The following is a 25,104-nucleotide window of genomic DNA, read 5'->3' as shown; positions in this document are numbered from 1 at the left end:
AGGAGGGTGTTGGAGGTTCTTGATATGAAGGAAATAACATGCCTTTAAACTGATAGGCTTTTCCCGACATGATGGGCTTCCCCCCCCCCCCGGGTCGATTCTTTTTTACTTCCTCTTGTTGTTGATGATTCAACTTGAAGCTTGGAAAAATAATATGACACAAAAATAAGACTTGAATTATGAAAACGTCAAAAAGTCATCTGAATAAAGAAAATTTCAGTTTACATAAATAATCAAAAGGGAATTTTAAAATTTACTCAAATGACATGTGGTGATGACATGGACATCTCTCGTGTCCATGATTGTGATCCTTACAATTAACAATGGATTAGTGACAAAAAAATTCTGTCACCAATTAAATTCTGTTACTAATTCGTCGCTAATTTTTATTAGTGACGAAAATTCTGTCACTAAATTCCATCGCTAATTTGATGTTTTTTGTAGTGCGTAAAACATTCTTATAGATGCTTATGAAAATGATTCCAAAAAGGCCCTAATTATGTTAGTTTTCCGAAAAAAAATTTATTAAATTTTATTATACTATTATAATAGTAATAATTTCATGGTTAGGATAAACATTTAGTCTTCTAAATTTATATCAAATTTTAATTTAGTTCTTTAAGTTTATAAAGTGCATTTTTAGTTCCTTAATGTTAACACTATTAATCTCATTAACTTAATCAATGCTTTGTTTAGTCAGGGACCTTGTAGATCTTATATTAAGTAGTACATGAGAGTGTAACTTTTTTTTTTTTTGGGTGATAGACAGAGACTTTTTCTTATTTAAATACTACCTGCAATAATATAATATAAGCACAATTTGAAATGCACAGGGTGGAGGACAGCATTACAACTTGTATACATGAAAAATATATAATGCCCAAAGCCATAATGCAAGTCAACTAACTAATTGCTTCCATCTTGTCGTCCTTCTTTTCGGTATGACACGGAGAAAAGCAAGCACTCACCGTCTTTTTTTGTGAAGGCTTATTGTGCTTGGTTTCCTAAAAAAAACATTTTTTAAAAAAATGCTTTCATGTTTACACCAAAAAAGTGCTTTTGTACAAATTGAGACAAAATTTCTTTCACATGCTTATTTGGTATATCATAAAATCATGGTTTGGTTTTTTCCTAAACATCCCAAAGAAAATGCAAAAAAGAAAAAAGATAGTTAAAAAGAAAACCTTTCATTGTTTCCTTCTACTTTTCAGTGGGAGGAAATTTTAGTGTCCTTCTTTCTCACCAAGCTATCATGGGGTTTGGGAAGTGAGGAGCTGAAATTTTTTAAATATACAAAAAGTTGATTAAATAGGAAATTAAACCCGGGCTCACTTTTGCAGCTTCATTTATTTTATCTTCTCTTAAATATTCTTCCAGGTTTAAATATAAAAGCTAAATGTAACTTAGTCTATAGAGATTAAGAAAATTAACAAGGTCAATTACTTGTAAGAAATGCGTGTTAATTTTGTAAAAGACACTTCTAATAATTTGTAAAACTATCCTATTGTAGAGAGACCCTCTCCATTGGCGGGAGAAAAAGAGAGAAAAGTAAAGAACCTCTCAATTATAATAATAGAGATAATTTAGAGAATAAATAATAAATTTTAGAGATAAATGGACTAGAATCATATATTTAAGAGTGTTCCTTACTAACCTTTATATTTAAGATCTGGAAAATATAACATGATAACTAGCATAAATTGCAAGTTTAAATCTACATAGAAAACGAGAAGTTAAACAAAACAATACCGCAATTTCACTCTGTAACATCAATACCGCAAAGCAGGCTTTTGAAAAGATTCTTGCTGCATGATATTTTGTTGAGAAAAACTTCCATAAATACTTTTATTTGCATGGCAAAAATAGATTTTGTTGGGAGCGTTTCATAAAAGTAGAAGCTTAAATATCTTCTGTTACAAGAAACATTTGCTCTCCCTTTCTTTAAACAAGCAGAGCATTTCTCTGATTGATTGGAGAGAAATAGCGGAAGAGAATACTACAAAGGTAAGCTTCCAAAAATAATCTTTAGAGTTTTCACTCCTAGTACTCTTTTTCCTCCAATTTTTCTTTCCATGCAAATTGAGAGTTAAAGTAGTTTTCAGTTTAGTGGAACATTGGTATGGAATAAATCTTTTTCCCCAATAAGACCTCTTGATTTGGTGTTTTACATCTAAATTTAGACCTAAGAGATTGTGTATACCGACCAAGGCTGTTGGCTAAAGCTGGGAATGTAAGATCAAATAGTTATGAATGTTGGACCATATATATCCTCTCTATTATTTTCATTGATAATGAATTTGAAAACAGATGTTTACAGTCATACAATCAACTTAGTTAATGGCATGAGTCAATTCTAATTATTTTTTGTATTTATTTTTTGAGTCCATAGAAAAATATCAAAGAAAATATTTAGTAAAATTTTTGGCAAATAATATATATGTAATAAAATTTGGTTATTGATAAAGTACGATAGCGTCCTGTATTCACTAACTCTTTTTATGGGATAAAAAAATTGTTATTACAATAGATGGAGTGTGGAACCATGATAGCAGCGTAGGTTTGAATGGATGATAGAAAGTTAAACAACCCATAATATCAGCTTCATTCTGCAATGCCGCAAAGCAAGCTTTGAAGTTATAAATGGACAGTTTAAATATTAATCGTTTATATGTTTATGTTTAACTTTTCCATTAATATTGTTTGTCAATAAGTCATCTTCTCTATATTATTCTAGTTTCACTAGGAAATAAATTGCATGTTTGTCTCGGTATCTGAAGGGATCTAACGAAGCTAGCTGGCCAATGAACAAAAAGATGGTGTCTGGTCTTCATTATCCTTTTTCAAAATCTTCTGCTTCATCAGCAAACAAATTTCCTCCCCATCATGCTTTATTGGTGTTCATGGCACAACTTATTATCTAGGGCTACTTTTGAAATTGTTCAGCTTTTTTTTTTTTTTTTTTCACTTTCGTCTTTAATTTCCTTCCCTTTTCTTACTTCCGACTAATTTAACTAATTAGTACAGGAGAGAGTAAGTTTTTTTGGTTAGGCAAAGGCTTATTCTCATCTAAATACTACCCACAATATTACAAGTGGGAGTCAAATAAATTTAAAATGCATTTGCCGAAAGGTTTAATATAAGTAATCTAATTGCTTCGTTCTTATTATCGATCTTTGCCTGATGACATCAAGAAAAGCAGGCAGCCTCATCTTTCTTTGGGGATGGCCCATCTTGTGAGGAAAAGAAGATGCAAAAAAGGAAAACGAAAATTAAAAGGAAAAAGCATACGATAGTTTTCATCATTTAATTTCCGTCTAGATACTTGGACGAAATGAAAGGGGGAAGAAGTTTCAGGGTCCTTTCTCTTCTCTACCAGCTGATGTCGTGAGGTTGGGAAGTGCAGCTGAACACTTGAAATGTAGGGAAGGAAACTTGGTGAATCTACACTTCCAAGTGATCAGAGGAGGAAGATTATCTGAACAGGTATTTTTGTTTTACTTTGTGAAATGTCATAAAAGGAATTATTATACGGATTTTGTTGTTGATTTCCTATGGTTTAAATTGATTCCGGATCAATAACTGAGTTACGAAGCTTTGTAAATAATATTAACGTTCGAAAATTGATGGGCGAGAGATTGGGATAGTAAGAAGCTAGTTTGATAAAATTGGTTGATCTTACACCCAAGTTGTTAAAATAAGTTGCATGTTTGTCTTCAATATCTTAAGACATCTGACGAAGCTAGTTAATTAGGCGCATAAACAAAAAATCAACGTCTTAATATCCCTTTTTTGTTTGCTGTATTTTGATTTTCTTAAAAAAAAAAATTTCTGGATTTCAAAAGATGATGAAACGAAATGTATAGCATTTTATTTTTAATTAGACAGAGACTTTTTCTTTAAACAATACATGCAATATTATACGAATGAATAAAATAAATTTCAAATGCATAAAAAATATTAACAAAAACCATAACATAAGTCACCAAATTGCTTTGTGCTGGTCGCCGATCTTTTCCTTTCCTGACGAGACAAAGAAACTCAAGCAACTTTCATCTTTTTTATTGCTAGTTCCATTTGATTTAGGATACAATACAGCTGCTTCATTATTGGCGACTTGTATTATTTTAACGATAAAGTCAATCAGATCCCCGTCATTTCCCTCTTTTAAATGGCGTATGTGTCCGCATTATCATCACGTACACTTGATATTTTTTCATTCTAAATTTACTCTGACATCTTCATTTCTATCTTCCAATGCAAGCAATAACTATGACAGGGCAAGCAAAAATTTCTTCAATATCTGTTGTATTATTTTCATATGCTGTTGTGGACTTTGACTCGATAAGACAACTATCTGTAGGATGTAAGAAACTCATATTTCCTATCACAATTCATATGAATCGTGGGCTTGTGGGTTCTCAATTGGAATATAATTTCTCTATTGCCAAGCAAGTCTTTGTCATGTAAGTAGCTTTGTTTTCATTCCTAGACCTAACACATTTACGCATTCTCACATGTTGGCATGCAATTTGGGTTTTGTTGCGAACTTTGCTCCTTTAATTTAGAGGAATTGATGATAGATTTGGATTTTTGTGCCCAAATGCTGTTCAAGCTATAGGGCGTACACGAGAAGATAGAATATCTTACACAGAAAGTACTATCAAGGAAGGCAATAAGTAATGTTGGCTTGCATCAATTTGTGAAAGGTAGTAAGTTCATTATTAATATGTAAATAATCAATTATGACAAGCTTTTACTCAAGCAATATGATATTAAGAACGAAAACAGTAAAGAATTGATTGAATATTCTAGGGTACCGGAAAGAGGACCCTACCATTGCCTTTTATAACAAATCTCAATATGGGTCAATGAATGATACAATCAGGGCCCTACACATGTACAATGGATATAATACAATAGTCACTAAATAAATATACATTAATTATTTGCTCAAACATTCCCCCTTAAACGAGAGGGTGTTCTAAATAACACAAGTTTGTCTATGTGGTAAAGGAACTATGTATGTGTTAGGGCCTTTGTTAAACAATCAGCAACCTGTCAATTAGATGGAATATAGTGAACATCAATAAAGCCGGATTGGATTAGATTTCCTATGAAATGAAGATCTATCTCAATGTGTTTGCTGTGAGCATGTTGAACGGTATTTACTACGAGTGCCTTGTCACTACGATTGTCATACCAAATCATAGTTGGCTTCCTCAAGAATAGTCCTAATTCAAATAGTGGTGAATTTATCCACTTTAGCTCAGTAGTACCATCAGCCAAGGCTCGATACTCTGATTCCGTGCTTGATCGAGACACCACACATTACTTTCTGGAAGCCCATGAAATCAAAGTATCTCCCAAATAGACACAGATGCCAGCCATGGGTTTCTTGTTATCCACATCTATAGCCTAATCTGCATTAGTGAATGCAGTTAACTGAAGTGAGGAGAAAGGTTTAATATGCAACCATAGTGATATGTTCCTTTGAGACATCTAAAAATTCTTTTCACCCCCTGAAAATGCACATCGTTTGGATATGATCGAAACTAGCTAAGTTTATTGACCAAGTAAGCTATGTCTGGTTTATTCGTAGTGAGATATTGAAGGGAGCCGATAGCCTTTCTATAAAGAGAAGGATCTTTCATTAATTCACCCTCATTTATGGAAAAAGTTCAACTAGTTACCATGGGTGTCGGCACTAGGGCACAATAACCTCTTCAAAATATCTAGAGTGTATTTGCCTTGATTTAAATATAGAGCAAAGAAATCTCAAAAAATCTCAATACCAAGAAAATAGTAGTGGCCCAAGATCTTTTAGTGAGAATAAGGAATTTAGCCTTCGAACAAATTGTTTTAAGTAAACAAGATCATTCCTAGTGATTAATATATCATCAACATAAATGAGGATAAATATCGTGAGCCCTTGTTGTTGAAGATAGAAAAAGAGAAACATCATTATGAGCATTTTGAAAGCCCCAACCAAGTAAAGTGAGTCTGAATTGATCATACCACGCACGAGGAACTTGCTTTAACCTGTACATTGCTTTCACCAGCTTACATATATGAGTCAGTCATTTGGGATCTTGAAAACCCTTTGGTTGCTGCATATATACATCCTCTTAAAGGTACCCATTCAAAAACACATTGTTAACATCGAGCTGCGGAATTTCCCAATAAAATGTGATGGTAGTTGTAAGAACAACTCTAATCGTTGTAAGCTTAATGATCAGACTAAAGGTCTCACTATAATTGATCCCTGGTGATTATTGAAAACCTTTGGCAACCAAGCAAGCTTTGGGTTTAAGAATAGATCCATCTGCGTTGAATTTTATCTTGAAGACCCATTTGCAATCAACTAATTGTTGACTACCAAGGAACAAGAACCCAGGTTTGATTACCTTGTAAGGCTTCAAATTCATCAACCATGGCTCATTTCCAGTAGGGCGAACTCAAGGCTTCTTGGATTGTGCGTGATTCTGAGATGAAGGAAAGTGAAGCTGGATCTTCATTTGTTAAGAGACCCATAAAGAGGTGTCTAGGTTTGTGAATCCCATCTTTTGCTCTTGTAACCATAGGATAAGTGTCTACTGGAGCTTATGTTTTAGGTTGGTCTGAGACTCGATTTGTAGAGTGAGCTGCAGAACTTGTCGAGTTTGGGCTAGGAGTAGATGGCCTATGGTCTGGTGAAAGTGAGTCATTGCCAGAAGAGTGTGGAGACAGTGGTCTTGGTGGACTATCAAGTGGGCTTGGTGTTAGCATTGGGCCTAGTGAAAATACGGGTTGCATCTCATTACTTGAGCTACTAACCACAGATGGCGAGCTGTTGGGCACAGATGACTTGTGAGTTTAGGCCTTGGAAGAGATAATAATAAAGGGAATTATGCATTCATTCCCAGTTGCTAAAGCTTGTCTGTTAAGAAAGCCTATAACACATGGAAATAGAGATAGATCATAAACCGCATGTTTAGATATAAAAATGTGACCTAAAGTATTGACACATTTATATCCTTTGTATTGAGGTGCTAGCCCAAAATAAACACATCTTTGGCTTTGGAATTGAAACTTGTTTTCATTATAAGGTCCTAGGCAAGGGTAACAAGCATAACCAAATGGTTGATAACTCTTATAATCTAGCTCAGTCTTAGTGAGCTGAAAGAGAGGTGTTGAATCTTCAAGAACTGGTGTAGGTAGCCTATTAATTAAGTATACAGCAACCTGGATTGTCAACCCAATAGGTAAGAGGAAGATGAGCTTGGGCTAATAATGTTAAGCCTATTTCAACAATGTGTCTATGCTTACATTCTGCTCTTCCATTGTGTGGTGAAGTATAAGAACATGTAAATCTCATTTCGATGCTAGTAGCCTGAGCTATATATTGGAATGAAAGGTTTATATTCTGTGCCATTATCATATTGAAGTGCCTTAAGTTTAGCATTGAACTTGTTTTCAACCTGTGCTTTGAACATCTTAAATGCATTGACAGCTTCACCTTTGTGTTTCAAAGGGAAAAACCAAGTGTATCTATTGTAGTCATCGATGAAGTGAATATAAAAACAATGACCATGTTCAGATTGTATTGGAGAGGGACCCCAAAGATCAATGTGAATCAATGAAAGAGGAGAAGAAGCATGAGACAAAGATTTCAAAAATGGTAACTTTTTAGATTTACCAAATTAACAAGCTTCACATATAAAGTTTGTGCCATACTGGACTTTAACAGTACATTTATTCAAAATAAACTTCAAAATGCTAAAACTAGGAGATGTCCTATCTTGTAATGCCACTTGAGAAATTCATCATAGTCTGGAGATATTGAAGCTACCATAAACGCTCTAGCCTTTGCTCAAACCAAATCACCCATTGGATACATTCCCTGACTTGTCATCCCTCGAACTAGTGCCTGCCCTGTTCTCTTGTCCTTCACAGTACATGAATCATCAGAGAAGTTAACATCAACACCTTTATCTCTAGCCAGTTTATGCACACTTACCAATTGTTTAGTCGCAGACGGGACGACCAAAATGTGTTTTAGATATAAGGAAGAGTTAGGAACAGGTAATGTAGTAGATCCAATACCAACAACAGAAGCATTCTCACTAATACAAGTGTAAAGATTAGTCTTACCTACTAAGACATTAGAGTCCAGTTGATTTGGATTTGAGTAACATGATAAGTAGCACCACTATCTATGTACCATGAGGGATTGACCACCATCTGTGCAGAAGCATAATTTGCTTGAGGAGGTGCTACACCATAGTTTCCAAAATTTCTACCAAATTCAGATAGAGGAAAATTCTTGTCAGAATGATGATAGCACTAAGCAGAAAAATGACCGTAACGATCACAGTTATGGTAGTAAGGGCGATTATCATAGTGTCCACCATGATATCCCCTGTTATGATAACCTCCTTGACAGCCTCTAGAGCGGCGACTATGACCACGCAACCCACACCAGGAAGAGCCTTGACTAGAATTAGAGAGACGATTGTCATTTGTCTCATAGGTTGCGACGTTCATGGCAGGTTGAATTGATAGTGTGGAAAAATGATTCAGTTGCTTGAGACTAGTTTCAAAGACGAGAAGAGCATATTGAACAACTCCCCAAGTTAGATCTTGTTGATCTATGAACTTTACCACTACAGCATTGTACTCACCTTCAAGCCCATTAAGAGTGTGGAGAATGAGATCTTCCGGCGTAACAAGGGCACTAGTGAGTTGAAGCTGATCGGCAAGATTTTTTAGTTTTGACAGATATTCAGTCATCTTCAGTCTGTTTTTTCAAGTGTTATGGAGTTCTAGCTTGAATACCATTACTTGTGACTTGAGGGACGCACATGTGAGTTCATGAGTACCATTCCGTGGTTCACGAGCTGTCCTGCAGTGGAGGAGTTGCTCCAACATCCATCATCATTGTGTTATGGAGCCACCCAACAAGCATACATTCTATGATGTGCCATTCTTCATATGCCGAGTTAGAAATAGATTTGCCTTCTACAGTGATTAGTCATGCTGGAGTGGAGTCAACCCTAACAATATGGTTTTCAAGCTAGTTACCTTCAATCAAAGGAAGGATTATGAATTCCTAGATAAGATAATTTTCTCTATCCAACTTGATAGAGGAAGTTTGACTGGAAGAGTGAAATAGAGAATTGGTTTTTGCATTGGAAGACAAGGTGGCTGAGGATGTCAACATGATGACTAGGGCTCTGGTACCAAGAAAGAAAACAGTAAAGAATTGATTGAATATTCTAAGGTACCGAAAAGGTTACCCTACCACTGCCTTTTATAACAAATCCCAATATAGGTCAATGAATGATACAATTAGGGCCTTGCACATGTACAATGAATATAATACAATAGTCACTGAATAAATATATATTAATTATTTGGTCTAACATATTATAATTATTAATTGATAAATTGTAGGAATCACTGGACAGTATGTGCTATTTGCCTAAAGTTGAATACCATTTATTGGTTTGATTCACTAGGAAGTGAACAAAGTGATGATAGTGGAAAAGTATTCACTGAGTAAGTGATGTTTTTTTCCCTAAAAATTTGGTTAGCAACATTATAAATCAATGATCTAATCTATGTAATATTTAATAATAGAGCCTTTGAGACATACCGGATTATTGGTGGAAAAAACATCAAATGGCTGCACCCAATTGTAAGTGGTTAGCTAGTTTGAACCTTTTAGGTAGTTTAAATGGTTATGTCATTCCTATTTTTTAAAATTTCAGTTATTCTTATTTCTTGATTTGTAGTATTGTTGGCAATTAGCGATAAAGAATGTAGATATTATGTCATGCGATATATGCATGACATCATTAATTGATCTTAATGAAGCTGACTCATTAGCCATTGTAATGATATATTCCCAAAACCTAGTCCTCTCATGATGATTGATGTTTATGAGCCATTAATGTTATGATGTGTTTCAAATTTGTAGCATTTCAATAATCCACAATGTTATTCGCAAGAAGACATCAGCTTCATTCACAACATGTGTTCAAACTATTTTTTTGGGCTTCTTGCCATCTTGTGGGATAGGCTGGTGAAACACAGGGAATATTTTAAAAGGCTATTGTTTGGAGGTACTTGATTGGAAGAAAATAATTAGTAAATAATGCATGTTAGAGTGGGTGACGTGTGCATTTTAAAACATGATTATGCGAGTGTTGGTTTTAAATGATAGTTTATATATCATTGATGTTGTAATGCCACAAGATATGGTTTGAGCTCAAAGACATTTCATTTGAAAATTGTTTTGCTGGCAGAGTTTGTTTTGATGTTAATTCGCTGTTGTATATTAAGAGGAAGGACGCTGTCTATTTCGTTAATGTTCTCTTTTTGAGTTTTATGTTAATATTTTGAAGAAAATTTATATACTTAGCTTTATACACGTAACGTGCTATTTTGAATTAAATATAACAAATGAGAATTTTGTATATATTATGTTATTTATTCTAAAACCATCTCTTATTCTTATTATAATCAATACTTTAAATTTCCTTCCTTGTTCTGATTTAATTGGATATATAAAAGTACTGAGTATATAAGGCTTAATGTGTGAGTCCATTTTTCTTTTTATTTAGTGTTGTTGGTTCTTCATATCATCGGGTTTACTATCGCTTGTGTCCAAACTTTCACTTCCTTTTTGTGGATATATTTGTCAATATCCATTATTTTTAATTTAATCTTCCTATTATGTTCAATTTTTATGGTAATCTTGTCACATACTACCTCCGGTTCTTAATATAAGACCCGGTTTGACTTTTATGCTGGTCCTAAATATAAAACCCCAATCCATTTTGTCTCTCATATTTACTCAATTTTTTTTAAGATAGTCCTTCTAATGATTATAGTTTTAACCAACACATTTGATTAATAAGGATATTTTAGGAAAAACAACACCTATTTGTTACAAATAACTAACTTAACTTCTTTCCTTAATTTTTTCAAATTAGTCAACTAGTTCTTATAATTGGGACCAGAGGTATTAGTATTTTCTTAAAAGGAAAATACAGATTTCTCTTTGATTTACTACGAATGAAAATTTTCTTCTTTAACAAAAGATGAGTTATATAAAATGAATCTTATATTGAGGATTAGAAATAGATTAAATATTATATGTTTGTCCTGTTTTCGTATGGGAGAACCGATGTGCAGTTTCACTGACAAACTCAATTATTTTTATATATTTTGATATCTTTTATTTGGGTTTTGTCAACTTAATTAGTCCCTTTTGACCTTAATTGATTGATTAATTGATTTAATATGTTTTATTTTGAATTATTATTTTATAGGGGTAAAATTATCATATTTTGGTTTAATTGTGACTAATTGATTATTGAAGACAATTAATGTTACCTTATCTTTGAATTTTTGTTTGCAGGTTTTTAGAAGATTTTGAAAATTAAAAAAAAATAAAATAATAAAATAATAAAATGGGGGAGCAAAACGCTGGGATTTGCTCCACCCCTAATATCTAATATTTACCATCTTCTTCATCCAGGACGCTGAACGAGCTGGCTGACGGTAGGGAAAAAAACAGAGCAAGAGCACGAGGGGGCGAAGGATCAGAGGAGGACACAGCGTGAGGCAGAGTCTTCCATCACCACCATCTTCGTCTTTGCTGAATCCTCCTGGTGGCAGAGAGGAGTGCGACAGCGAGAGGCGTGACCGACGAGGAGACCAGAAAACAGAGAGCAGAGGGAGGCAGACGAGAGTGAGAGGCGACGCAACGTGAGAAGCAGCGAGCTGAGGGAGCTGACGGCGCCTTCCTCATTCTTCCCCACAATTCGTTTCTAGTGGCAGAAATAGAACAGAGCGACAGCGAACAGACACACGCTGGGCGGCGAGCAGAAGACGCGAGAAGCAGGCTCGACGGCGTCATCTTCTTCTTCTTCACTGCGGCCATCAACAAAGAAGAAAGAAATCATTCATCCATGGAAGATCACAACAGAACATTGATCACAGCAATTCTCATGGCAATCCGTGGCTAAGATTGTATAATCTTCCAATTCAACAACAATGGCAGGAGCTTCAATCATCAAAGGGGAGTTCTAATTGCTTTAATTTCTTACTCAATAATTGTTTAACAATTCCTAGGTTTTAGGATAGTTTTTCTGATTGTTGGGAGAATTGTATTGCTTAATCTGATTATATTTAGAGATTATTGTGACTGAATTATTGCTTAGCATTTGACATTGAGCTGTTTATAGCTTTGATTTCAATTATAATGTTGTGGTTATGACATTTGTATTGATTTTGGAGTTAATATATTGTGATTTTCTGAGGTGGCTTGGAATCTTGGATCATAATGTCTCTTGCTAGCTTTAATTTTGTTGTTTTGGATTTAAGAGTTTTAGTTAAGAACTGGTTTTAGCATCCTTAATCCCATTTTATTATTCTGGTTGCAGTTAGTAAGTTGGGATTTTAGGAAAATATTTTGTGACAATTCGAGGTGGCTCGGTTGTTAGATTAAAAGATTAATTGTAATTTTAAATTCATTGTTTTAACTCCCGTATCTTAGTGAGGATTGCCTGCGTTGTTGAATTGGAGGATTGATTATTATTATTGTTATTTGTGTGTTTCACTTTCATTTCTTTAATCTTCATTCATTTTAATCATTTTTATATAAAAAACAAAAAAATATATTTTAATTTCAATTTAATTCAAGGTGTTTACTTAGCAATTATCAAATTAAAAATCTTTTTTATAGTTTAGGTTACTTGCATTTATTTATTAGGATTTAATTTCATTATCGGCTCCTCAAAGTGAATACGACCCGGATTGTGCACTACATTGCATTAATTTGGTTAATTTTTGGAGTAACCCCAAAGCGACAAATTAAAGGCTAGTTAACTTCATTCACATAATGTGCAGTTTTACGTAAGATTACTAAAAAAAATTTCGACTTGTTAGTATCTCATGATCTCCTGTCATTTCCTGCATTATATCTTATCATTGCATAATTTTGGTATGAAATTTTTTTATAACTAAACTTAATTTTAAAAAATTAAAAAAATAGGCTTAAAAGCTTTTAATTGATTTTTTTGACTCTTTTATCCTATATATTGTTTTTATCAAAATTAATCCTATTTTTCCAATTTTTTACATCAAGTTTAATAATTTTTTTAATAAACTCAATTTAAAAAATTTAAAAAAATGAGCTTAAAAACTTTTAATTAATTTTTTTACTTTTTTACCCTATGTATTTTTTATCAAAATAATCTTATTTTTTTAATTTTTTTTAATCGAGTTTATGAACTTATATTTGATCATGGATTTTTCTATCATTTTGTGAGATTTTCCTTATCATCATTGAACTTAATTGAATATTTTTAGTGGAATTTGTAAAGAGAGTGATTATGTGAATTAATTAATAAATGGACTGATTTAATTACTTGGTGCAGGCCATTTAAGGAGATTTCCAGATTAAGGAAAATGAGAGCTAAGAACCAATATAATGCAAGAAATAGCAATAAATAACCACACCAAGCAAAATGCACGTTTTTGTGGAGAGCTTCAAACTCAGATTCCATCTATCATTCCTCCTCTCTATCATCATCATCGCACTCTCCATCGTCACTCTCCCCACGGCTCCATCACCATCTCGACTCCTCTCGATCTCCGTCTCCCTCCATGGTGATTCCACCTTCACTCACCTTCATCTCTGAATCGATGGCCGATTATCTTGTGGAGCTTAGTAGAGCTGCTACGATGATGAGAGGCTGAGTGATTTTTGGTCTCCGAGAAGTGTAGCTGAGCTCGAGTCCACATGCTTAATAGGGAGTTTTTGTATTTCTTAATTTCCAGTCTGAATCTGTAACCTGTTAGATGAGTTGCTCTTCTATGTTATCGCGTTCAGGATTTGATATAGAATTATATTTCATTGGGACTTTTGAATTTGTTTAAGAATTAATAGTATGATAATTCGTATGCAATATCGAGTTGAAATTGCCGTCTCTGATTTAGCGTGGAATTCGATTGTGATTTCTGATCAAGTTGACTCAGTTTTCATGGTGAATTCGAATGTTGTCCAAGGCAATGCACGGTCATGTCATAGAGAGATTGGATTGTTATGCTGATTGATTCTTAGCCGAATGAGTTTATACTTATCTCTGGATTGCTACGGTTGTGAAATATGAGTGATAAGTGAACTAGCAAGTGGTTAGTTCAGACTTTTGATTTGGTTTAACTCCAACATCATATTCAGACTAGGAAGGCAAGGCATACTTCTAGGAGAATAATCATTCACATTTGATATTTTATCACTCATTCACCTCACACCATCTCATCTAGATAAATCTGAAAAATATAAAGATTTTCATTTATAAAAGTAGAAAATATAATAAATGCAGTAATTATTAACTTGTTAATTAGTGGATTAGTTAAGTTTTTCAACCATAAAAAAAATCCCTGTGAATTTGACTTAGATTAGGCTATTACTCTTCCGGTCTTTAATATAGGACTCAATTCTTGAGTTGGTTTTGGTCCTAAATATAAGACTCATTTATCATATTTATCAATTTTCTTTAAGTTACCTCTATGGATACTCCCTCAACCATATTCAAGTAGAAGAGGAAGAGGGTATTAAGAAAGATGATTATGGTGTTTTAGGAAAAATGTGTCACTTTTCTTATAATTAACTAACTTACCTAACTTCTTTAATCTAATCACATTAGTTAAATAGGTCTTATATTAAGGACCGGAGGAGTATATTATATTTTAGCTTGATTTAGTTTCTTTGAAGAACCATTAGGGGAAGGTTTTTTCACTCCTCTCTCCTCCCCTCCAATTCCCTCATCCCATAGGCCTAGTGATTAAGCTGCTTTTGTGATACTACCCAATAATCCTTCCGTTTTCTACTAAGCGGTTGGGAATGACTCATACCATTATATTGAAGAAATGGAAGAATCGCATGATTTGTTTTTGTTATTTATAATTTTCATAGAATTTTATATTTATAATTTTTCTAGTAAACTAATTTAGAAACAAGTTTAGAACAGTTGAAGGCCTAAACGTTAGCTAAAAAAAAGTTCGTTCGTTAAGTGCATTTTAAAACAAGTCTTAAAGTTGTAAAGAAAGAAACAAGTTTCTAACACAATGTTAACGCCTTAGGGACTAAGATTAACGCATTAACATTCTTACAAAACCAGTGACTTGTTGGTGACTTGAGTCAGCGATTATGGGTAGAAAAACAGAGTAGAAGAGAGATATGGGAATTATTGTATGGGAAAGAAAAGTTTGGTGAACAAATTACATATTGGCTTTCACTTGGAGTTCGGACGCCAATTGATTCATAACCAGTAAACAAAGAAAAGAAAGAGTAGGAGGAAATCACAGTAGAACAAAGATGGATATTATAGAATGTGAATTAATTAATGAAACAGCACATGAAGGAATATCCTAAAGATGTGAGGCTGAGATTTCCGCAGCCATTTTATGCAGAGAGGGGAATAGGAATTGATTAATAATGAGCATTACAGCTTGAGAGAACTATTAGGGACAGGGATGATTTCTTTGACGTCTGGACTTTGCTTATCATGCCCTGACTGCTTCAACGGTTCTTCATCTCTTGTCTTCAATCATTATCACTACTTTGTGCCGTCTCTCTGTGGTTCTCTGTAAAATTTTAAAAGCAAATTGAAAATAATAAGATGAAAAACCAACGAATAAGTCTCAAGAAGGATACCAAAACTGCTATATTTATACACACACACACACACACATATTACGCAGCGATTCTTTATCTGTACCATTATTAAGCTCTCCAGTAATCTTATAACATGTATTAGAAAATCTTTAGAAATTTATATATTTATCTGTAAAATTTGTGCTGTATCTCATTGAGGCGCCTGGTTTTGAAGAAATATCAAGCATGCACAATGAACCTACGTAGAAAGGGATATAAGTTTGTCCTCCATTGACGAGTCCACTTGTATAGCCAGTGTAACCAGCGATTGCTCCATGAACTACACTTTGAGCAAGAAGTGTGAAGTACACGTTATCAGAAGCATTGTTCGGAATTGCTCGGATCATGGAGGTTGGACCTGTCTGATACAGGAAAGCAAAAGGAAGTACTCCCTCCGTTCCTTATTATAAGAGACAAATAACCAAATTACGTTGATAAAAAAAACAGTTAAAATTAGTTGATGACAATTAATATGTAAAAAACATAATATTTTTTCCAACAATGCCCCCATTAATAAGGAGAGAGAATATGAGAGAGAACAATTAAATTATTAAAAGAAAGAGAAATGAGAGGGAGAGAGAATATGATTTGGAGACAAAATAAATAGGCGTAAAATAGGAAATCAATACAAAAAAATAGAGACAACTTTTAAGTGTCTCTTATATATGGGAACATGCCATAAGCATCAAATGTCTCTTATAATAAGGAACGGAGGGAGTAATTAATAATATTATACCCGATGCTCTTTTTAGTATGTAAACAGATGGAGTATGGGATGTGCAATAATTAGGATTTAATTAGATAACTAAAGTATCCGTTGGGGATCCAAATAAAGATATGCATATATTAGAATTAGGATTTATTACATTAATTGTCTTTTAATATTTTGTCTCTTTGATTATAATTAGGATTTGATTTAGGATTTTATTATTATTTTATATTTCTAGAGACTTTATAAAAAAGGTTGGGGTTTTCATTTGTATTCAGTTTTGATGATCGAATAATAATTGATATTTCTTGGCCTCCTCTCTTCCCTCTCCCTTCTCTCCTCTTTCTCTCCTTCCCTATCCTCTTCCTCCTCTCTTGTCTCTTCTTTCTTTCTCTGTTATCTCTCACATCCCCGTCCTGCATCACAATGCCATGATCTTTTTCTTTAGAAAGAAAACCTGCACAAACCTATATATTTGACGTTCATTCTCATTGTACTGCGCTTGGCGCAAAATGATCCTGCAAGATGAAAGCAGATAGAAAGTAACTTCTGTAAATATTCTGCTGCTGCAACAGCTTGATGAGGATCCAACTGAAGAGCACAAGAAATATGGCAAAAATAGAAAAATCTCCAATCCACACCTTAATGATGTCCGTAGCCCAACATCTTGAAGAAGAAGCTTGTTTCCTGAAGCATCCTGCTTTTGCACGGATTGGATGCTCTAAGATACAAGATCCTGTCCTGCCCCTTCAGCTACTAAAATTACCATTTGCCCCTCCAGCCCACCTGGACCTTCCATGTGATGAAATTAAGGGAAGATATCATGCTTTAAGGTGATGAAAGTTGGGGGAAATGTCACATGACACTGAATTTATAAAAAGTTCTAAGCTCATGCTACTTTAAATTACATGATATTATTTAGAAAATTATCTATTATACAGATGCAATGGTGAATTTGTACCTTATACTAATGACTTGATTCTTCCCTCATTTTCCTCCTCATTTATCTTTTCGAAGCAGGAGGTAAGTTGTTTGTTTTCTCTTCTCTTTGTTTCCAATCAAACATGAAGTAATTGCTTTGTCAGAAATGGGAGAAGCATGAGGCGCAATTTCAGATTAAAGTATTTTAACTGAAAGCATGCCATGTATCAATTTTTTTTTGTCCTCTTTAGATGAACATTTTGCTTTCATTTTTTTTCCCTACTCAGAATGAAAACATCTCCGAATAAATGCTAGATCATTCAGGCTGTACAGAAAATTCAAGCCACATGCTAATTCCCTGATCACAGTGTTTCAGCCAGGGCAAATTCCCCCATATGTAATGATGGCAGCCTTCAAATCATCTGATTGAAAATACACCTTAACATCCAATTTAAAGAAAACACAATAAGAAAGATATCTAATACATCAATTTTGCCCACCTCATGAGCTTCCAAAATCTCAGGGAATCTGATAAATCACTTTGCCGTGATTGCTCACCTCATGTGCTTCCACATCGTGAAATATTTGTTCATGTTCGAGGTATCAATTATTACTTTGCTTTCATCGCACCTGGAAAGAAAAGGAAAGGGTAAATTATTTTTCAGAGTGGTTCTGCACATCTGGAATTGTTGTTCTGCCTTTGGTTAGTAGGGCATGTGCGTATTACTCATCAATTTTCTTGGATGATAAATAATTACAGTCCATGCACCACTTTTTGTTTGATTTTGTTTTGTTACTTTTTTCAGTGCAACGTTACGGTTCAGTTTTATCATTATATTCCTTTTATCTTTCTTAGAGATCACAGATACCCGGGGCATAACTTGACTGGTAACGACCAGCAGGTGATACATAGAAGAAGTCTTGGTGGGATTCTAAATGCCAGGAGCTTAAAGGCTCTCAAAGAGAAAATAACTATATATTATCCCTTCAGTTTTATATTCTATAATACAAAGTCTATTGGCCATCATGTAGTAAATGCTTTCTGCTATCCGCTTTATTTTCTGTATCTCCGAAATTCATGTTAATGGCACTTACCTGATTCTCTCCTTCTTTCAGGATCTAGTTGGTCTGGTTATCTCTATACTACTACTCGGAGATTTTATATTAGTATTGCTCACTTTGCTTCAGATGTACTCTCTATCCCTGACGAACTTTCTCTTAGTTTTGTTTGTCCTTCCGCTTGTCCTATTTCCATTTCCATCTGGAATCAACGCTTTGTCTAGTCAAGGACCTAGGTGATCTGCAGATCTTGCTGGTCTTTATGCCCTGTGGAATCTGATATCCTTAGTGAGTTTTGCTCAACCTCTCATCTTTCATCCTTCTGTTTTGGAAAGCAGTATGGTTACCAGTAAGGTACTTACTATTTAACCTTTACATCTAACTGCAGGTAGTTGCCTTCTTTTGTGGATTGATTCATTATACAGCAAACTCAAATAAAATGCATTCGAACTTTAAATCTTGGAATTTTAGCATGTAAGTGTCTTTCAACACCCGATATTAAAGATTACGGGTAAAAATGAATTGATTATGAGGTTGAAGATTTTGTGATGTTGTGACTATTTGGCAAATATCAAAATGTACTTGCACTTTGCTGGGGAAATGCGGGGATGAAAGTGAATGGTGGACTCTTCCTTCTAGTCTTCCACTATGTAAAATCATCCAATCCCGTCTTGTCAATCCCCATGCAGCTAACCATGAAATTCATGATTCTTCTTTGTACAGCGATGATCCTAAGGTCTTCTGGCAGTCATGAATGTATATTTTTTGTTCTTAGTTCATTTTTTTCCCTCTCCTTTTGATTGTTGAAAGAGCAGCAAGGAAATGAGGGGCGCCACATGGTGTGCCGTGAGTATTTATTTATTTGTACATATGTGATGAGGGCTTGTTGGATTAGCTAGTATTGTGATATCAAGTGTAGTGTACAGGTTAGAAAGTGGTGTGAAACGATGGATTGTGTTTAGTGTGTGTTAGGTCATAATCAAGTGAAGCGTTCGGTAGAAATGTTTATAGGTTGAGTCCGAGCGGACATTCGTTTTTTGGAGTTGGGGAGGGAAGTATCTTATTTTTCTTAACATTCCTCTGGTCCTATTTATAGGGCAGAGAGAGAAAATATTTTTTTGTCCTATTTATAGGGCACCAAGGGAAATTTTTTGTGTGGATATTTAATTTTAACCCTTATTTATTATTGTGTTGACTTTGTTTACATGAGATATAATGTATATTAAATAGGGATTAACTTAGAAAGTTATTAAATTTTAAATGAGAGTTAATGAAGTTTAAGGTTTTTCTTGGTTTGTGTGAAAGATGCTGGAAGTACCTTATAAATACGATCAGAGGAGTATTTGATATGGTTGTCTCCAACATGCAAAACTTCAAGAGAAAAGAGCATCACTTTTTAATAAAACTTTTTGATTATATTCCTCAAGCTCAAGTTCTAAACGTAGAAATCAAATAACATATAATTTATTTACAGATATTAATAAAGTTAAAACCTGGAAGAAATGTGTATTGGTTTTTTAAAATATGCTTTTAATTATTTATATCGAAAACCATTATATGACAGAAATTCTCTTAATAATTTTAATAGAGATAATTTAGAGAATAAATTATAAATTTAATACATAAATAAATAAATTGAGCCTTACATTTAAGATCAAATCAAACTTCTTTAGTAACTAACTATATTTAAGATCGAAGGATGATACATAGTGTGCACTGCAAGTTTAAATCTAAATAGAAAATGAAAAGTTAAACAAAACAACCCATAATACCAATTTCGTTCTGCAACACCAATACAACAAAGCAGACTTTTAAAAAGATTTTCGTTGCGTGATATTTATAAAATACTTCCATGCATATTTTTGTTTCTATGGGAAAAACATTTATAATTAAATGTAACAAATAACTCATGAAGTATGGCCTTTTAGATTAAATTATTCAACTGTAAAATTTGCTAATAAAATGTAATAAATAGCTAATAAAGTATTGTAAGTAGCTGGAATGTTTAAAGCCTAATAGTTATTTTATATTATCTTAATAAAATGATTTGGTAGCTCAATGATCATACTACCCCTGATCTTTAATATAAGAGTTAGATAATTAATTTACGAATATTAAAAAAAATTAGTTAAGTTAGTTATTTATAATAAATAAATATTGTCTTTTCTAAAATATCATTATTATTCATGTACAGTAGAAATACCTTTCAAGGAAAACTTTTTAATATTTGTAATCACTGATTACTTATAGGGTAAATTGGTCAAATGGATAAATATTGTAAACCAAGTAGATTAATATCTATATTTAGGATCAAATTAAATATTTAACAGTTATTATATTAAGAATATAAGAAGTACTTCCTCCAGTTTTAAATATAAGAGTCATTTTATATGGATTTTATATTTAGGACAGGAGAAGTTTTTTTTTTTTTTGACATCCAAGAGGCTGGGATCAAGCTTTTCTCTTTGCAAACGAGGGGTAATATTGTAGTACAATATTTCATCATCGCCTTTTGGCCCACGGTAATTGGAATCGCCTTTCTGAACTATGCAAATGTGAAGGGTACATTTCTGTAGATTTGCCACAAATTTTTCTGAACATTTCACCTTTTTACTAACCAATCAACATGCTTGTCTAAGTCCAACGTTGGAAACTTTTCTGAACATTTTGCCACTTTACTTACAAGTTACAAATCCACACTTGTCTGTGAGTCAACATGGAAGACTTTCAGATGCAGATATTTTTGCCGAGGTACGCTGGAGCGAAGAGGACGAGACACCGAACAGAGTTGCGAGAACGTCTGTAAGAGTGAAGATTTCTACATCGCTCTCCGCCTCGGATCTGGTAATTAATTCCTGCCTCTTCTTTCATATTCTTGTCCTTTTCACTCTACTACGAGTTTGATCGGCGTTGGGCTTCGCAACTACTGTTTTGTTTCCATCTTTCAATCAACTGAGTTGACCCAGGAATTGGATCCAAATACTCATGTATAAACCGAGATCTTGATCCATTCTTGTGCCATTTGGATTAATTCTAGCACGGCGCAGCTCCAAAATTGTTGGGGATCTCATTTGAGTTGAATCCTTTAAGAAAAAGGAATTAAGTGTTGCTTGTGTCTCCCCCACTAAGCCAAGTATACAGCGTCATCTACTTAGAACCTAATCATACTATGTAAGTCTCTGTCTCAGGCTTTCTTTTTCGATGATTGTTTAGGGGGTCAGGATTCTGTGGATATTTGGGAATAAAGAAAAATTATGAGTGGGTCACTTTGCCAAGACTCTCGAGTCTTTGGGTATTATGCAAATTTTGGTCTATGTCGGGTTTGTGAATCAGAACCGTCAGTTTATGCTTGTCACTTGAAAGTTGTTTGTTGTGTCTCACGTGCATAGGAAATCTCGTGTTAATAAATTGACAGTTTATTAATGTTCAGTTCTTTTTGTTTAGCTCTTCCATTAATATTTGTCCATATATCCATTACAATTATTTCTTTTTATATTATAGTTAACTAGAAAATAAACTGCATGTTTGTCTTCGGTATCTGGACTGAAGGGATCTGATGAAGCTAGCTGGGCGCATAAACAAAATTCAATGTCTTAATTATCCTTCCTTTTTTTTCTGTTCCAGTATTTTCATTTTTTTTTTTTTAATTTTCTGGATTTCAAAAGCTGATGAAAGCGAAATTGGTTTTTTATTTTTAATTAGACAGAGGCTTTTTTCCTATTTAAATATTACATGCAGTATTATACGAGGAACAAAATAAATTCCGAATGCATACAAATCATATTAAGGAAAGCCATAGTTCTGGTCGTCGATCTTTTCATTTCCTGATTTAGACAGAGAAAAGCAAGCAACTTTCATCTTCTTCTGGCTAGTTCCATTTTCTTTTAGGACACAATACTAGCTGCTTAGTTATTGGCAACATCTATTATTTTCACAATAAAGTCAATTCAGATCCTCGTCATTTCCCTCTTTTAAAGGGTGTCTTTGTCTGTATTATTTTCATACTTGATAATTTTTCATTCTAAATTTACTCTGACCAAATTTTCATTTCGATCTTCTAGTGCAAGCAATAATAATTATGACATGCCGACCAAAAATATCTTCAATACACTATGAGTGGACTTACGATGTCTTCCTCAATTTTAGAGGTGAAGATACTCGTCATGGTTTCATAGGAACTCTAAATAAAGAGCTCAATCGAAAGGGGGTTCACACCTTCTTTGATGACAAAGAAATAGGAATAGGGGATGAAATTACACCAACACTTCTCAAAGCAATCCAGGAATCTAGGATGGCCATAACTGTATTTTCTAAGGAGTATGCTTCCTCAACATTTTGCCTAAACGAACTAGTCCAAATCCATCAATGTATCAAGAAAAACGGTCGACTGGTTTGGCCAATCTTTTATGATGTGGAGCCTTCTGAAGTACGACATCAAAGAGGAAAATATGGACAAGCACTAGTTACACATCGACAAAACTCAAGGGCTGATGAAGAAAAGATGAAAAGTTGGAAGCATGCACTACATGAAATAGCTGATCTTAAAGGTTCATCATGTGATCCAAGGTGATTTACAGCTTCTAATTTTTTTCCCCTTCTAATTATATGTTTTACCTAGCTAGTTTCTATGGTTAGAATTGAAGAAGATTATTACAATTATTATGCATGTATATTAAAAATGAATTGGATGGATTTAATCAGAATTGAGTGAAATTTCTGTTTGCTTTTCCAGGAAAAATTTTGAGCATGAACTCATTGAAAAGATTGTGAACGATATCTGTAGGACAATCAAAAGGGTCCCTCTCTATGTTGCCGAATATCCAGTTGGTTTGAATTCTCGTGTTCAAAGAATAAACTCTCTATTGCACCTCGAGTTAAATGATAAGGTCATCATGATAGGAATTTATGGAACTGGGGGAATGGGCAAAACGACAATCACACGCGCAGTGTATAATACAATTGCTGATAATTTTGATTATTTGTGCTTTCTTGATGATATCAAAGGAAGATCTGGAAAACATGGCCTAGAACAAGAGCAAGCCAGGATGCTTTCAAAACTCTTGGGAGAGAAGATAGAAATTGAAGAGATTAATGAAGGAGTTGAGCTCATAAAACGAATGCTCAAAGATAAGAAAGTTCTTTTGATTCTTGATAACGTTGATGAACGAATGCAGTTAAGAAAGTTAGCCGGGGCATGTGAATGGTTTGGTTGGGGCAGCAGGATCATTATAACAACACGAGATTTACATTTACTTAAGAGTCATGGGGTTGAAAGAAGATATGAAATGGAGGGATTAAATCATGAAGATTCTCTTGAATTGTTAAGTTGGAATGCCTTTGGGAAGATGCAAGTTGATGATCCAAGGTACACAGAAGTTGTGAATGAGGTGATAAGTTATTCCAGTGGTCTTCCCTTGGCCCTTGAAATATTAGGCCCTGATTTGTATGGTAAGAATGTAAATGAGTGGAAATCTATGTTGGATGGATGTAAAAGAAACCCTCATGGTAAGATTCAACAAATATTAGAAGTAAGCTATAAAGGCTTACAACAACTTGAAAAAGAAGTTTTTCTTGATATTGCTTGCTTCTACAAAGGTAGTGAATTGGAATATGTCAAAGAGATGGTGGCAATTGCTCATGATGTTGACCCAGATTATCATATTCGAGTGTTGGAAGACAAATGCCTTATAAAGATTTATGGGGCCCATCGTATTGAAATGCACGATCTAGTACAAGATATGGGGAGAGACATCGTTCGTCTACAATCACCAAAAGATCCAGGAAAACGCAGTAGGCTATGGTCAAACAAAGATATCTTGCGTGTTTTGGAGAGAAATGAGGTAAGTCTGGCACTAATTGAAATTATCTACTTCTTTTCTTATTACAATTAATGCGATTTTTATTTATTTGTTTTTAATGTAGAAAGATAATACTTAGAATTCAAAACGAGACCAGGCGTATGCATGGAATTTCAATAAGATTAACCAAAGCTTGACTTGATCGATTTCTAAAGTTATTTTGTTGTGCTCATTATGTCGTGGTTTTAATTTTGAATGAGGATTTATCGATGTTTTTATGGTATTTAATATTCTCAATATTTGTGTTATAAGGATAAGAAATTATAGGGATTTGTGTTATATATTTACATGCTATCAACTATGCGATGAAACCTACCCTTACTGAACTTACCATGGAAAATTATTCCTAAAATATTCTATTAAAATATGACAATTGGTCTAAATAAGAGAAACCAAAAAATAAATAAAAATTAAAATGACATAGAGCTAATAATTATGCATGAGTTTTTGTTACAGAATTCGTTTTCTGGTTCTGTAATATTGCATCATTTTTCATTATGACTACTTTTCTATGATGATAGAAAATTTTCGTTTTTATTTATCGCTTATAAGGGTGCAAATGAGTCGAAGTGAGGATCATAATATAGGACAGTCTATTAGAATCTATAAAGTAAAACTTAAATATTTATGATATTTTTGTCCAGTCAAATTGAAAACAATTATTTTATTAATTTTGTAATCAAAACTATCAATGTATTTACAATTTTCAAAACTACTTGTTTTAATTTAATTGGATAAACTAAATAAGGTGAACTACCTAAGTTTTTTCCTAAAATAAATTGTGACCGAGAAGCTTAACTTTGGTAATTTAAATTTTTGAGAAAGCCCCCAAATATCTTTTAACAATT

The 25,104-nt window shown here is 33.7% G+C and overlaps 1 long non-coding RNA gene across 1 annotated transcript in view; it reads right to left on the bottom strand.

Moving 5' to 3' along the window:
* Positions 1 to 15,989: 15,989 nt before the first annotated feature.
* The window catches only part of LOC114727679 (uncharacterized), a 39,900-nt gene continuing 30,785 nt past the window's right edge, over positions 15,990 to 25,104 (bottom strand). The window contains exon 3 of the long non-coding RNA XR_003738604.1: positions 15,990 to 16,067. This is a non-coding gene — a long non-coding RNA (uncharacterized LOC114727679). The remainder of the gene's footprint in view (positions 16,068 to 25,104) is intronic.

The sequence above is a fragment of the Neltuma alba genome, unplaced genomic scaffold (genome assembly GCF_004799145.2).
Source record: "Neltuma alba isolate B1F8T4 unplaced genomic scaffold, ASM479914v2 tig00012505_pilon, whole genome shotgun sequence".
NCBI classification, from domain to species: domain Eukaryota; kingdom Viridiplantae; phylum Streptophyta; class Magnoliopsida; order Fabales; family Fabaceae; genus Neltuma; species Neltuma alba.
This window is presented reverse-complemented; position numbering and strand designations above follow the sequence as displayed.